Source organism: Ursus maritimus, unplaced genomic scaffold (assembly GCF_017311325.1).
Source record: "Ursus maritimus isolate PB19 unplaced genomic scaffold, ASM1731132v1 scaffold_5, whole genome shotgun sequence".
NCBI classification, from domain to species: Eukaryota; Metazoa; Chordata; class Mammalia; order Carnivora; family Ursidae; genus Ursus; species Ursus maritimus.
In genome coordinates, this window is record NW_024426663.1 from 80012116 (window position 1) to 80026278 (window position 14163).

Below are 14163 nucleotides of genomic sequence, written 5' to 3' on the forward strand. Positions count from 1 at the left end.
CCAGTTGCCACATGTATTGCCATAACGAGTAGGAAATTGAAGCAATAATCAAAATTCTCCAAAAACAAGAGCCAGGGCCATAAGCTTCCCAGGGATTTCTACCAAACATTTAAAGAAGAAATAATAACTATTCTACTGAAGTTGTTTCAAAAAATAGAAATTTCCTTTAAAAAAAAAAAAAGGAAAACTTCCAAACTCTTTCCATGAGGCCAACAACCTTGATCCCCAAGCCAGGCAACAACCCCACTAAAAAGGAGAATTACAGACCAATATCCCTGATTACATGGATGCTAAAATACTCAATAAGAGTATCCTAGCCAATAGGATCCAACGATACATTAAAAGGTTTATTCACCACAGACAGGTGGGGTCCATTCCTCAGATGCAAGGGTGGTCAACATTCGTGTTATCAACCAACTTGATACACCACATTAATAAAAAGAAAAGACAAGAATCATATGATCCTCCCAATAGATGCAGAAAAGACTTGACAAATACAGCATCCTTTCTTGATTAAACTCTTCACAATGTAGGGAAGAGGAACATACCTAAATTTCATAAAATTCATATGCAAAAACACACAGCAAATATCACTCTCAACAGGGAAAAACTGAGAGCTCTTCCCGAAGGCCAGGAACATGACAGGATGTCCACTATCACTACTGTTTTTCAGCATAGTATTAAAGTCCTAACCTCAGCAATCAGACAACAAAAAGAAATAAAAGTCATTCCATGGCAAAGAAAGTCAAACTCTTATCACAGCGACATGATACTCTTTTAGGAAAACCCAAAAGACTCCACCCCCAAAGTACTAGAATTCATATAGCAATTCAACAATGTGGCAGGATACTAAATCAATGCACAGAAATCAGTTGCATTTACAACAACAAAGACTGAAGAAAAAGAAATCAAGGAGTCAATCCCATTTACAATTGCACCAAAAACCATAAGATACCTTGAAATAAACTTATCAATGAAGCAAAGGATCTGTATTCAGAAAACTATAGAATACACATGAGAAAAATTGAGAAAGACACAAAGAAATGGAAAAATGTTCCATGCTCATGGATTGAAGAACAGATATTGTTAAAATGTCATATACCCAGAGCAATCCTACACATTCGTGCAATCCCTATCAAAATATCATCAACATTTTCAAGAAGCTGAAATAAATAATACTAAAATTTTTATGGAACCAGAAAAGACTTTGAATAGCGAAAATGTGAGAAAGAAAACCAAAGCTGGAAGCATCACAATTCCAAACTTCAAGCCATATTACAAAGCTGCAATTATCAAGACAGTATGGCACTGGTATAAAACAGACACACATAGATCGATGGAACAGAATAGAGAAACCATTCATGGACCCTCAACTCTATGGTCAACTAAGCTTTGACAATGGAAGAAAGAATACCCAATTGAAAAGAAGCAAGTTCATCAACAAATGGTGTTGGGAAAATTGGACAGCCACATTTAGAAGAATGAAACTGACCATTTTCTTACACCATACACAAGGATAAAACCCAAAATGGATGAAAGACTGAAATGTGAGACAGGAATCCATGAAGATCCTAGAGAACACAGACCTCAACTGCTTCGACCTCGCTGCAACAATTTTCTGCTAGACGGATCTCCAAAGGCAAAGGAAACAAAGACAAAAATGAACTATTGGGATCAGAGAAAAGATGGCAGAGGAGTAGGGGACCCCTTCTCAGCTGCTCCCCTGAGCCAAGCTGCATATCTACCAGACCATCCTGAAAAGCCCTGGAATCAGCCTGAGAAGCAGGAAGATACATCTGGATTCTACAAATGAACATCTCCAGCGCTGAGTATTGAGGTACAAGCGGGGAGCCGTGAATCAGCGCACAGATAAGGCATGCTAAATGGAAGGGGAGACGCCTCTAGGGCGCCGGGAGCTAGCAGCCACTGGTGAGTGGCCAGACACAAGGAACAGCACCTATGAGAAATCAGACTGAGACCATGAGCCCAGGAATGCGTGCGACCAGACTGAAAACCAGAGATCCAGAGCGCTCACTGGAACAGACTAAAACTGGGAGCTCAGGAGTGGGCGCATGTCCAGACTGAAAACTGAGCGCCCAGAGCACACACTCGAACTAGACTGAAACCAAGAGCTGGGGAGCGCGGCAAGCTGACTGAAAACCGCACTCTGGAGCGCACGCGAACCACACTGAAACAGGGAACTTGGGAGCATGCAAAGGAAACGGGGAGGCTGGCGGTAAAGAATCACAAAGGACAGAGACGTGAGCTATGGAAGTGAGGGCTGAGAGAGCGGCTGTGGGGTGCATATCCCGGGAGGCTGCAGGGTTTTTGGCAGCACCAACAGAAACAGAATTAAGTGGCAAGAGAGCTCAGCAGAGAGCAGACTGCGATCTCTCTGTTCTGACAGAGGGCTTGGATATGGCCACTGCTGCTCTGACTCTCAGAAGAGTCTCAGAAAACCACCAGGGAAAGCCACCAGAGAACAAAAGCCCGGATATACCAGCTCACATTGTGCCCATCCCCATCCCCCTCTCAGGGACAGGGAGACTCTACCCAAACAGGGTTGCCTGAGTATCAGTGCAGTAGGCCCCTCCAGAAGGCAGGCTGAAAAATCAAGAAGCCACATCCCTAAGGTCCCTATAAAACAAGTGCACACTGCCTGGGTCCTGGTCAATAATTGGGCTCTGGACAACCCCGCAACCTCTCCTCATCAATGACGAGAAGGAGAAATCCCCACCAGCAAAGAAAAGATAATGAGGCTGTGGCCTCTGCCACAGAACTAATGGATACGGATATAACCAAATTGTCAGAAATGGAGTTCAGAGTAACAATGGTCAAGATGATATGTAGGCTTCAAAAAAGTATTAACTAAAATATTAATGAGAATATAGAATCTCTAAGGGCAGAAATGAGAGCAAATCTGGCAGAAATTAAAATGTTATGAATCAAATGCAGTCTAAACTAGACGCTTTGACGGCCAGGGTAAATGAGGCAGAAGAATAAATTAGGTGAATTGGAGGATGGGATGGTAGAAGAGAAAGTAAAAACAGAAACTTGGCTCAAAAAATCCAATCTCAAGAATGTAGAATACGGGAGATTACTGACTCAATGAAACATTCCAACGCCAGAATCATCAGCATCACCAAGGGGTGAGAAAGAGAGTCTAGAAGAGATATTTGAACATATTGTAGCTTAGAATTTCCCTAATCTGCAAAGGAAATAAGCATTTTGTCCAAGAGGCAGAGAGGACCCCTCCAGAGGAGTCTAACATGGCAAACTTACACCACGTTATATCATAGTGCAATTTGCAAAATATTAGATCCAAGGATACAGTATTGAAAGTGGCCAGGGGAAGAAAATCCTATGTACAGAGGTAAAAATAACGGAATAAGATCAGATCTGTTCACAGAGACCTAGCTGGCTAGGAAGGGTTGGCAGCGTATTTCAAAGCTCTATCTGAGAAGAACATGCAGCCAGGATCCTTTATCCAGCAAGGCTGTCATTCAGAATTGATGGAGAGATAAGGACTTCCAGGATCGGCAGAAACTGACCGAATTCACAACTACCAAACCAGCCGCATACCGATATTAAGGGGGTCTTATAAAAGTAAAAAGGCCCCAAGAGTGATACAGAACAGAAAGTCACAATCTATAGAAACAAAGACTTGACAGGCAAAATGACATCATAAAATCATATCTCTCAATAATAAGTCTCAATGTGAATGGCCTAAATGCCCCCATAAAACACCACAGGGTGGCAGATTGGATAAAAGACATGACCCATCCATCTGCTGTCTACAAGAGATCCCTCTTGAACCTAGGGATATATCCAGACTGAAAGTGAAGGGGTGGAAAACAATTTTTATGCCAATGGACCTCAAAAGAAAGCTGGGATAGCAATTCTCTTATCAGAGAGACTAGATTTTAAACTAAAGACTATAGTTAGAGATACAGAAGGACGCTACATTATTCTTAAAGGATGTATCCAACAAGTGGATATGACAATTCTAAATATTTATGCCACCAACAAGGGGAGCAGCTAGATACACAAGCCTAGTCTTAACCAGAATAAAGAGACATAGAGATAAAAATACATCAACAGTAGGGGACCTAAACACTCCATCTCTCAGCAATAGACAGATCACCTAAGCAGAAAATCAACAAAGAAACAAGAGCTTTGAATGACATACTGGACCAGATGGACCTCATAGATATATACAGAACACTACACCCCAGAACAACAGAATACTCATTCTTTTCGAATGCACATGGAACTTTCTCCAGAATAGACAACATAATGGGTCACAAAACAGGTCTCAACTGATACCAAAAGAATGAAATTATTCCCCTGCATATTCTCAGACCACAACGCATTGAAATTGGAACTCAATCACAAGGAGAAATTTGAAGAAACTCAAACACTTGGAAACTAAGAACCATCCTGCTCAAGAATGATTGGGTAAACCAGGAAATTAAAAATCAATTTAAACAATGGAGACCAATGAGAATGAAAACACAATGGTCCAAAACCTATGGGATACTGCAAAGGCAGTCCTAAGGGGAAAATACATAGCCATCCAAGCCTCACTCAAAAGAATAGAAAATATGAAATGCAGTTTTATATTCTCACCTCAAGAAGTGTGAACTGGAAGAGAAGAACAGGCCTAACCCATGCACCAGAAAGCAGTTGATCAAGATTAGAGCAGAGATCAATGAATTAGAAACAAGGAGCACAGTAGAACAAATCAACAGAACTAGAAGCTGGTTCTTTGAAAGAATAAATAAGATCAAAAAGCCACTGGTCAGACTTATTCAAAAAGAATAGAGAAAGGACCCAAATTAATAAAATTATGAATGAAAAGGGAGAGGTCAGAACCAACGCCAATGAAATAGGAAGGTTCATTAGAAACTTTTATCAACAGCTTTATGCCAGTAAATTAAACAACCTGAAGAAATGGATGCCTTCCTGAAACCTATAAGCTACCCAGACTGAAACAGGAAGAAATTGATAACTTTAACAGACCGATTAACTATGAAGAGATTAAACAGTGATCAAAAACATCCACAAACACAAGAGTCCAGGGCCTGAAGGATTCCCTGGGGAATTATACCAAACATTCAAAGAAGCAAGACTACTTATTCTCCTGAAGCTGTTTCAAGAAATAGAAACAGAAGAAAAACTACCAGACTCATTCTATGAGGCCAGTATTACCTTTGATCCCCAAACCAGGCAAGGACCCCATCCAAAAGGAGAATTACAGACTGATTTCCCTGATGAATATGGATGCCAAAATTCTCAACAAGATCCTAGCTAAGAGGATCCAACAAGTAAATTAAAAGGATTATCCATCATGACCAAGTGCGATTCATCCCTGGGATCCGGGGGTGGCTCAACATTCGCAAATCGATCACTGTGATAGATCACATCAATAAGAAAAGAGTCAAGAACCACATGATCCTCTCAATTGATGCAGAAAAGCATTTGACAAAATACAGCATTCTTTCCTGATTAAAACCCTTCAGAGTGTAGGGATAGAGGGGTACATTCCTCAATTTCATAAAAACCATCTATGAAAAGCCTACAGCAAATATCATTCTCGATGGGGAAAAGCTGGAAGCCTTTCCCTTAAGATCAGGAACGTGACAAGGATGCCCATTCTCGCCATTATTATTCAACATAGTACTAGAAGTCCTTGCAACAGCAATCAGACAACAAAAAGGGATAAAAGGTATTCAAATCAGCAAAGAAGAAGTCAAGCTGTCTCTCTTCGCAGATGACATGATACTCTATATGGAAAACCCAAAAGACTCCACCCCCAAACTACTAGAAGTTATAGAGCAATTGAGTAATGTGGCAGGATACAAAATCAATGCTCAGAAATCAGTTGCATTTCTATACACGAACAGTGAGACTGAAGAAAGAGAATGAGGTTATCCATCCCATTTACAATAGCACCAAAAATCATACATTATCTTGGAATTAACCAGAGACGTAAAAGATCTATATTCTAGAAACTACAAATCACTCTTGAAAGACATTGAAGAAGACACAAAAAAGATGGAAAAATATTCCATGCTCATGGATCGGAAGAACTAACATAGTTAAAATGTCCATGTTAGGGGCGCCTGGGTAGCGCAGTCGTTAAAGCGTCTGCCTTCGGCTCAGGGCGTGATCCCGGCGTTCCGGGATCGAGTCCCACATCGGGCTCCTCTGCTGGGAGCCTGCTTCTTCCTCTCCCACTCCCCCTGCTTGTGTTCCCTTTCTCGCTGGCTGTCTCTGTCAAATAAATAAATAAAATCTTTTTAAAAAAAATGTCCATGCTACCCAGAGCAATCTACACGTTCAATGCTATCCCGATCAAAATACCAATGACATTTTTCAAAGAACTGAAACAAACAGCCCTTCAATTTGTGTGGAACCAGAAATGGCCCTGAATTGCCAAGGAACTGTTGAAAAGGAAAAACAAAGCTGGGGGCATCACAATGCCCGATTTCGAGCTGCACTACAAAGCTGTGATCACAAACACAGCATGGTACTGGCACAAAAACAGACACATAGACCAATGGAACAGAATAGAGAACCCAGAAATGGACCCTCAGCTCTTTGAGCAACTCATCTTTGACAAAGCAGGAAAAAACATCCAGTGGAAAAAAGACAGTTTCTTCAATAAATGGTGCTGGGAAAATTGGACAGCTACATGCAAAAGAATGAAACTCAACCACTCTCTCACACCATACACAAAGATAAACTCCTAATGGATGAAAGACCTCAATGTGAGACAGGAATCCATCAAAATCCTAGAGGAGAACATAGGCAGCAACCTCTACAACATCGGCCACAGCAACCTTTTTCATGACACATCTCCAAAGGCAAGAGAAACAAAAGATAAAATGAACTTGTGGGACTTCATCAAGGTAAAAAGCTTCTGCACAGCCAAGGAAACAGTCCAAAAAACTACGATGCAGCCCACAGAATGGGAGAAGATATTTGCAAATGACACTACAGATAAAAGATTAGTATCCAAGATTTACAAAGAACTTCTCAAACTCAATACACGAGAAACAAATAATCAAATCAAAAAATGGGCAGAAGATATGAACAGACACTGTTCCAATGAAGATATACAAATGTCTAACAGACAAATGAAAAAATGTTCAAAATCATTAGCCATAAGGGAAATTCAAATCAAAACCACCTTGAGATACCACCTTACGCCAGTTAGAATGGCAAAAATGGACAAGGCAGGAAACAACAAATGTTGGAAGGATGTGGAGAACAGGGATCCCTCCTACATTGTTGGTGGGAATGCAAGTTGGTACAGCCACTTTGGAAACCAGCGTGGAGGCCCCTTAAGAAGTTAAAAATAGAGCTACTGAATGATCCAGCAATTGCACTACTGGGGATTTACCCCAAAGATACAGACATAGTGAAGAGAAGGGCCATATTCACCCCAATGTTCATAGCAGCATTGTCCATAATAACTAAATTGTGGATGGAGCGGGGATGCCCTTCAACAGATGACGGGATTGAGAAGATGTGTTCCATATATACAATAGAATATTACACAGCCATCAAAAATAACGATTTCACAACATTTGCAGCAACGTGGATGGGACTGGAGGAGATAATGCTAAGTGAAATAAGTCAAGCCAAGAAACACAATTATCATATGGTTTCACTCATTTATGGAACATAAGAAATAGCAGGAAGATCGGTAATAGAAGGAAGGGAAGAATGAAGTGGGGGTAAACAGAAGGGGGAATGAACCATGAGAGACTATGGACTATGAGAAACAAACTGAGGGCCTCAGAGGGGAGGGGGGTTGGGGAATGGGATAGACCGGTGATGGGTAGTAAGGAGGGCATGTATTGCATGGTGCACTGGGTGTTATACACAACTAATGAATCATCGAGCCTTACATCGGAAACCAGGATGTACTGTATGGTGACTAACATAATATAATAAAAAATCATTAAAAAAAAAAAACTAGGGATGTACTGTATGGTGACTAACATAACATAATATAAAATTATTATAAAAACTTTAAGAAATTAACTATTGGGACCTCATAAAGATAAACAGCTTAAGCACAGCAAAATAAACAGTTGACAAAACAAAAAGACAGCCAAAAGAATGGGAGTAGGTATTTGCAAATGTCTTATCAGAAAAAGGGCTAGAATCCAAGATCTGTAAAGAACTTATCAAACTCAACACCCAAAAAACAAATAATCCAGTCAAGAAATGGGCATAAAACATGGGAAGACATTTTCCAAAGAAGACACACAAATGGCCAACAAACACAAGAAAAAATGCTCAACATCACTCAGCATCAGGGAAACAGAAATCAAAACCACAATGAGATACCACCTCACACCAGACAGAATGGCTAAAATTAACAAGTCAGTTACAACAGGTGTTGGCAATGTTGCAGAGAGAGAGGAACCCTCTAACACTGTTGTGGGAATGCAAGCTGGTACAGCCACTCTGGAAAACACTATGGAGGTTCCTCAAAAAGCTGGAAATAGAGCTGCCCTATGACCCAGCAATTGCACTACTGGGTATTTACCCCAAAGATACAAATGTAGTGGTCCTAAGGGGCACCTGCACCCCAATGTTTATAGCAGTAATGTCCACAATAGCCAAACTATGGAAAGAGCCCAGATGTCCATTGACAGATGAATGGATAAAGAAGAAGTGATTTATATATACAATGGAATACCACTCAGCCATCAAAAAAATGAAATCTTCCCTTTTGTAATGACATGGATGGAACTAGAGGGTATTATGCTAAGGAAAGTAAGTCAATCAGAGAAAGACAATTATCATATGATTTCATGCATACGTAGAGTTTAAGTGACAAAACAAGGGAGCATAAAGGGAGGGAGGGAAAAATAAAACAAGATGAAGTAAGAGAGGGAGACAAACCATAAGAAACATAAGGAAACAAAATGAAGATTGCTGGAGGGGAGGGAGGTGGGGAATGTGGTAACTGGGTGATGGACATTAAGGAGGGCAGGTGATGTAATGAGTGCTGGGTATTATTTAAAACTGATGAATCACTGAACTCTACCTCTGAAACTAATAATATACTATAAGTTAATTAATTGAATTTAAATTTTAAAATGGTAAAAAAAAAGTTAAAATGGAATTGATTTACAAAAAAAAAAAAAGAAGAATATTTGTAAATGAACCCAATGTGGACCAAGTCCAACATTTCCCCCATTTTATCATCGTAGGAAAGGGGTGAGGAAAAAAATATGCACTTTGCTTTATTCTAGGAAAGTATAATAAACATCTGCATCATCAATGGGCATGAAGCACAAAGGGACCTGGTCTGGGAAAAGAGTATTTCAAAAGTCCACCTCACTGACATCATCTGTAAGGAATGGAGTTGGTGCCCAGCGATAGGGATAGTTTCTCCAATGCAGATACACATGTGCATTATTATACATTGTCTAAGGTCTGTTAGACACCTTGTCCCTGAAACCCCACCCCTAGTCCTTAATTTACCAGAGGTCCAGCTGGTGCTCAGATAGACTTTCCCAATTCCAGGTTACCCCAGAAACTGCTATTGTCCTACGTCCTACTTAGACTCTAAGAGAATATGAACATCAAATCCTGCTGTCCTTTTCCAAACCATCATCATCAGAAGATCCCTAGAGAGCTAATTTGCCCATTCTAACATGTGAGGGGACTTGAAGAAACGTCCACCTTGGAAATGAGTTCTCACTAAATATCTAATCTATAGGTGCCTTTAACTGGATCTTCCTAACTTCCAGAAGTATGAGAAGTACATTTCTGTTCACAAGCCATGCAGTCTGTGGAATTTGTTAGGGCCTTAAGAGATGAAAAAAATGCCCAACTAAGGATTATTTTGCATTCCTACGGCTACCAAAACTCAGAGTTTTAAAATAGCTCTATGGTAGTGAAGGACTAATTTGCATTACAACATGGCTTAGTTTCCAATTGTACTCAGTAAAAATTCTGCTTATTTCAAACTCTTACAACATTCACATTTATAAAAAGGAAGAAAAAGAGATATCTTCAGACAATGGTTCAGACAATGGTTCTCTCTTCTCCAAAGAGGATGGCACAAGCAGCTAGATGAAATCTTTGCTCCCTACTTGCCAACCTTACTGCTCAGTTCTCCGGGTTCAAAGCCAGTATCCCATCACTGCACATACATAATTTGTTCACTCACCAGCTCCAAGAAGAAAAGAGGCCTCTGATGTCAGAGATCACAAATATTTTCACTAACACAACAGAAAATGCTGGGTGTAGTGAAGTGTACCTGGAGCCCCTAACATAGGAACACTCCACAGACCTGTCCTCCCTGAGAAATGCAGGCACTGAGTGCTCCTGGGGTCACTGCAGGGGTTGGACAGCCTCTGACCTGCCTGGGAAAGTATGAAAACAACAGGAAGGATGACAGCCTCTGACTTGAGCCCCACCCTCAGGAAAACTTGGCTGATAGTTGCAGGTCCAGATTTATAGGACATGAAAGTGAAACTGTTGTTTCTCCACAGAGCAAGCAGTTCCGGGAAATAAACACGAAATATTATGAATTCAGTGGCTCGGGGAGTGGGGGGAGGGCAGAAAAACACCACAGACCATGAAAGGCACGTCTCAGATAACCCCTGTGTGTCATCTAGCCAATACTCTCATGTGACCCCTAGAGACAGAGAGGAAGGCTGTAAACAAGTTTCCAAAGCTTTCAGTGAATGAGAAGTATTTCCCATCAAGAAGAAGAAGGACTATAACTTTTCTCTGTCTTTCTGTTTCTTTCATTTTTAGGGGCCCTGTTGCTGGCTGTCACATCATCACACTTGGGCATAGATTTCGCTGGCGGGTTATGGGAACAACTCATGAACAACTTAAACTACCAGGAGGGTTTCTGGGGAAATTTGGTAAGATACCAGGGAAGGGGACACAAAGAGGGAGGAAAGTGCCTAGATTTTAAGAATGGAGGTTCAAGAGGAAAATACCAAAATTTTTTAGAAGAACATAGGAGGATCTATATCTATAAGGATCTACAAAAGAATCTGTAAGATTTATTTCAATGATAAAATACCTAAGACAGTTGGTTGCTGGCACAGGGATAGACCAACTGGCCCACAGAAGGGGATACACAGCCCTGTATAGGACTCAAGCATGTGTGGAATTCTGTTGCTTGGGAGACAGTGGGTATAGAAGGCACCATCTAGTAAATGGAGCTGACTAACCGGTTCTCCATATGGACAGAGGTTACTGCATCTCTACTTATGATAATCAACTCCCGATGGACTTAAGACCTAAATTTCAAATGGGAACTGAAGAAGAGAACATAGCTGTTCTTAGGGAAAGATTTCTTTCTTTTTTTTTTTTTTTTTTTAGATTTTATTTATTTGACAGAGACAGCAAGGGAGGGAACACAAGCAGATGGGGAAGGGCAGAGGGAGAAGCAGGCTCCCCGCTGAGCAGGGAGCCTGATGTGGGGCTCCATCCCACGACTCTGGGATCATGACTTGAGCTGAAGGCAGACACTTAACGACTGAGCCACCCAGGTGCCCCAGGGAAAGATTTCTGAAGGGAGATGATACCTGTATAAAGATACCAAGATGACAACTGTATAACACAGGCTGACCAATGTGATACCTTTGACTACATTAAAGTGAAAATTTTCTCTTTATGGAATCAAATGCAAAAAGAAAGTCTAAAAATATCCACAAATCTGGAGAAGATATTTGCACAAATGTAGTCAAACAAGGATTGATGGAAGGAAGGATTTTAAAGATTCCAGAAATCACTAGGGAAAAGTGAATAAATTCAGCATGGAAGTGGGCAAAAGACACGAGTAGAACTTTCTCAAAAAAAAATATATTTGGGCAAAAAAATAGAGAAAATACTGCAGATTAACTACTAACAAGACAAATGAACCTCTGTGCACTATGAGACGACACTGTTAATTAGTTCGACTGCAAAATGTTAAAAGTCAGAAAAAATTGGGTACTGGTGAGAATGTAGACTCTCTGAACCATGGCTGTAAATCAATACAATCACTTTGAAGAAACAATATGGTTGAATCATAAAATAGCACATTCATGCATCTAAGGACTCAGCATTTGCACTCCTAACCCTATTCCAAAGATTCACTCTGCAAAAACATGCAGGAGACATGTGGACGTGTGCTCCCAGCAGCAGTCTTCACAACTGTGAAAACGGAGAGAATAGACATTGACAGAGAAGGGATAAATAAGTTGACACACAGCGCTGAAAGGCACGGACCATAGTTATACAGAGAGGAATTAATCTTTTAGTATAGTGTTGAGATTAAATATTAAGCACACATAGAATTCCCCTTAAATAAAGCTTCAAGAAACTAAGCAACATACTGTTTAGGCATGCATCTGTGATAACACCACAAATAAAAGAAAGGAATCATAAACACATACTGCATGACATTGTCACCCAGGGCTGTGGACAGAACTGGAGTGTAGGAACACAGAGGGAGGTAGAAGTTGTTAGAGATGTTCTATTTCTTGGGATGATTGTTCAGTGTGTAGGTAATCGTTGTATTACATGAGTAAGTAAAAGATTTAAAATAGAGATATATCTCAGTTCTTTCAGATTGTTGCTGTGTATATTCTTCTGGGTGTACTTGGTCCTGAATCTCTCCCTCTTGCCATATTTTGGGGACATCAGAGAAACATTCTCTGTCTGACATACAGAGACAATCACTGCTATGATGGGAGAAAGACTGAGAAATCATTCAGGGAGGAGGCAGGAGACAGAGAGGCTGAGATTCCAGGTAGAACCAACTGCAAGGCAAAGATGCAAGCTCACACATGAACTTGACAACTGGCTCTGGGTGAAGATGAGCACACGTAGACAGCCAAGTACAGCTCTCAGTAGGAAGGTAGGAAATGTCTCTGAGACTCCGGTACCCTGGCAGTGATGGGGCTCTTTGTATTGGGTGACAGAAAGGTCCCAGTCAGGGGCTCCCCAAGGCTGGGCTGCTCCTCAGCGGTGTGCGAGAATCCCTCTGGGGCTGCTCCCCTGTTTGGTTGGCTGTGATCTGCAGTGTCTTCTGCACCCAGTGGACTGGGTTCTGATGCCCTACTGTGCTCACCTCAGTGTCCAGAGTCAGACTTGCTCCTCCTAAGTCAACACTAGGAAATCAGGCAGTATGGTTTATGAAGCTGTTGTTACATTCTCTCTATTCAGAGGAAAGGGAAATCAATTATTCTTAGGAATGAATGGCTTAGAAATCCCTCCTCTCCTGGTCCCACTCAGATGAGTAGATGTCCAGTCAGTGTAATATACAATTTCTAGATTCTTGTAGAATAGAAATCTCCCCTGCCCTGGTTCAGCCCTTCCTCCAACTGAGTGAGACACTTGCAGCAGGAACAGGAAAAGAGTCAGCTTCTCTCCTCTTTCTTCCACCCACTGCCCCCATTACATGGAGGAGCGTGGCATAGGAGAACTACAGGGTAGGAAAAGACTCACTGGGGTAGGACATTTGCAATCCAGCTGATGGCCTGGGTTGATGAATGTCCCTCAGGAAGAAGGGTCCAATGATGTCTAATGAAGGTCCATGCTGATGTACCCTTTGGGATCTCGAGGCAAGTATAGTCCAGACTTTCCAGCCTTCTACCTCCCCCGTGGTGTCAGGAACAGAAGGGCAGCTCCTTCTGTTCTCCTCAGATCATCCTACCCAAGAAGACCATGTGCAGCCCTCATTGTTAACCATGTCCCTTGTAACAAGCTCACTAAAATGATCCTTGCCTTCCCTGTGCACAACCTGTCCGCTGTCCTTTCATGACCCAGGGGAGGAATCAAGGATGGCAATGACAAATTCACAGTCTCTTAGCCACAGAAGGATTTCATCACTTGTTATGGACATTTGCAATCTTGGCAGAAACTGTAAAACGAACCTTCTTTTTCACCCCGTCGAAATCACATAGCCCCCTCCCTGCGGCCTCTGTTCTGAACACAAACACCCTGGGGAGCCTTCACTGCTGCTCCCACATGAGGATGTGACAATCCCTGAGAGTTTAAGCAGCTGTTACAGTCACCAAGTCAGTAGTGAGCTGTTTTGAGCTCAGACCCTCACTTGGTTGAGGCAGGTGTATTGACACCAGGGAAGGTCACAGCTGGAGCCTGGAAAAGAATTCCACCCTGGAT

General features: G+C 41.5%; 1 long non-coding RNA gene across 1 annotated transcript in view; it reads right to left on the reverse strand.

Annotated features, from left to right (window-relative positions):
- The window catches only part of LOC103656359, a 36138-nt gene extending 25812 nt beyond the window's left edge, over positions 1-10326 (reverse strand). The window contains exon 1 of the long non-coding RNA XR_566599.1: positions 10202-10326. This is a non-coding gene — a long non-coding RNA (uncharacterized LOC103656359). The remainder of the gene's footprint in view (positions 1-10201) is intronic.
- Between the last annotated feature and the right edge of the window lie 3837 nt (positions 10327-14163).